Source organism: Myotis lucifugus, unplaced genomic scaffold (assembly GCF_000147115.1).
Source record: "Myotis lucifugus unplaced genomic scaffold, Myoluc2.0 scaffold_38, whole genome shotgun sequence".
Taxonomy (NCBI): domain Eukaryota; kingdom Metazoa; phylum Chordata; class Mammalia; order Chiroptera; family Vespertilionidae; genus Myotis; species Myotis lucifugus.
Window position 1 is genome coordinate 3,589,798 of NW_005871086.1, and position 2,900 is coordinate 3,592,697.

A 2,900-nucleotide genomic window follows, 5' to 3' on the forward strand; every position below is an offset into this window, starting at 1 on the left:
AAGTACTCCTCTCTTCCTCCTGACTTGTTATGATTTGGTGGAGTTATTCACCTCTCCCTTGGCCTTGATAAAAGTTAGCCATAGAAAGACCCAAACCTCTTATTGCCCATCTTTTTGGTAGATAGAGGACGGTGCTCCAACTCCTTTTTTGGACTTGTTATGGTAAATGAAAGGGGACGTTTCCCTAACTCCCCTATCGGCCTTTCTCTGTGGTGCCGGGGGAGCTCCCCACCCCCCTGATGGGCCCTGCTCTGTGCATGACAGGGAGCAGCGACCCAACCCCCTGATTGCCCTCCTCTGTGTGTGACAGGGGGTGGCGCCGCACCTCCCCATCGACCCTGCCTTGAGTGTGACAGGGGGCGGTGACCCAACCCCCTAATCGGCCCCACCCTGAGCGTGACTGAGGGTGGCATCGCAACCTCCTGATCCACCCTGCTCTGTGCATGACAGGGGGCGGCGCCCCAACTCCCCAATCAGCCCTGCTCTGAGCCCGACCAGGGGCTGCACCTAGGGATTGGGCCTGCCCTCTGCCACCCAGGAGCAGGCCTAAGCCAGCAGGTCGTTATCTCCTGAGGGGTCCCAGACTGCAAGAGGGCACAGGCCAGGCTGAGGGACCCCCCCCCCCTTCCTCCCGAGTGCACAAATTTTTGTGCATCGGGCCTCTAGTATAAAACATAATTTACATGTTATATACATTACTAGTGGCCCTGAATACATGTGCGAGTAGCTCGCTGCTGCTTGCCTCAGCTGGCTTCCCTGCCCACTGCCGCTCATAGCTCTCCCCCCGCTCATAGCTCTCCCCCGCTCATAGCTCTCCCCGGCTCGTAGCTCGCTGCCCCACCTTCCTGCTGATCAGTGGTTATGTGATGGCAGCCTGACTAATTTGCATATTACCCTATTATAAGTATAGATACTAAAACATTTTTATATGTTTCTTAGTCTACTATTAATTATAACTTTTAAAAATTAGGATAATTTTTTAAGATTATTTTCTACATTAGCTTTTTTATTTACACTTTAGGCCCTAAGGCTCCTCACCTCCAAACCCTTTCCCCTCAGTACCATTTGACTCTTATTCCCTCTCTGGTTCTTTATAGAGAAAAAAAGAAAAAAAAAAAAGCTAAAGGAAGGCCCTTCATTGTAGTACCAGCCCTCCTTCCAGTTACCATTTTGATTGGTGGATGCCAGATTCCCACTGATTATTAAGTGTTTAGCTATCACCCTGCATATTAATGAGTGGCAGCACATCCACAAGAAAGGCTGGGAAAGGAACGTTCTGATGGTGGCAATGCAAAACAGAGCAGTCCTGTCAAAGCTTTAAGACCGATCAAAATATCAGTCATAAACACCTCCCTGACTGAGTGTTCAAAGTCCCCCTGGAGAAACATGTCCTTGTAAGCTGGTGTGCTGATGATTAACAGGATATAAACTTTCACCAAGTCACTAGAACCCTTCCAAATGGAAAATCTTACTTAGAATATCAATATTTAAGATAATAACAATCTTTTTTTTTTAATTAAGAAAAATGTAAAGGTCATTCTTAGCTTCCAGGCCATTCAGAAACAGGCAGTGGGCCCACCTCTGCTCTAGACCAGGAGTTGAAGATCTCTCTCACTTCTACTCTTGGCTCAACCACTAACTAGCTATGGCACCCTGGGCATTGCTGAACTTCCCTGGGCTTCAGGTTTTCTGTTTGTTTATTTGTTTGTTTTATTGTATGTGGGTTCTTTTTGTTGTTTTGTTTTTATCAAATGTGTTTTGGCAGAATGGGGAGGACCAGGAACAGATGAAACAAAGTTCCTTTTAGCTACAATATTAGTTTTCCTGATTCTATTATAGGAACATAAATCAACCGAAGCAGTGATATTTGGAATGGGAATTATTTATTTAAAGGAAACAAATAACATTTCCATATTCCCAATGTGAATCTTTGTTCTAATGTGAGAAATAATGTCACATCTCTGATAGCAAGACCAAAATTTGTAGTCTCCTAACTCTATTTGAAGGCACCCACCACTTCTTTCTGCTTCTCCAGTGCAGTTCCCCCTCCCCCAGTTTATTGAGGTATAATTGACATATAACATTGTATAAGTTTAAGGTGTCCACCATAATGATTTTATATACATATGTGTGTATTACAAAATGATCACCACAGTAAATTTAGTTAACATCCATCACCTCAGTTACCAGATTCTTTTCTTGTGATGAGAACTTTTAAGATCTACTCTCCTAGCAACTTCTAACTATGCAACACAGTATTATTAACTGTAGTCACCATGCTATGCATTAGATCCTCAGAACTTATTAATCACATAACTAGAAGTCTATATTTTTTGACTGCCTTCACCCATTTCCCCTATCCCCCGTCCCCCCACCTCTGGCAACCACCCATCTGTTCTCTGTTTCTGTGAGCTTAGTTTTTGTTTGGTTGATTTGGTTTTTATGTATGTGTGTATTTTTTAAGATTCCACATACAAGTGAGAGCATACAGTATTTGTCTTTCCCTGTCTGACTTATTTCTCTTAGTATAGCATATGCCTCAAGAGCCATCCATGTTGTGACATTTGTCTTTCAGTCACTGAATTGTAAGGTCCCGGATGTCCTTGGGGAAATGGCAGGATGTGGGGCTGGTGTAGGATAGACACTAGAGATATTGAGGGCAGCATTTGTTTACCAGCCAGTATGTATTTTAATGTTCAAACAACCAGTGCTAGTCTTGATGCCTCTTGGGTAAATGTCAGCCAGACTATCATGTAGAGAGGTTCTGTTTAGGTGATTATCCTGTAGACCTGCACAAGCAAGTTCTGTGGACCATTCTGGGTGATCTACAAAACTCCTGAAATACTGAACCCAGTGCTCAGTCAGCTCCCCTTCAGGTCCCAAGGTTGCTAAATAGTCCA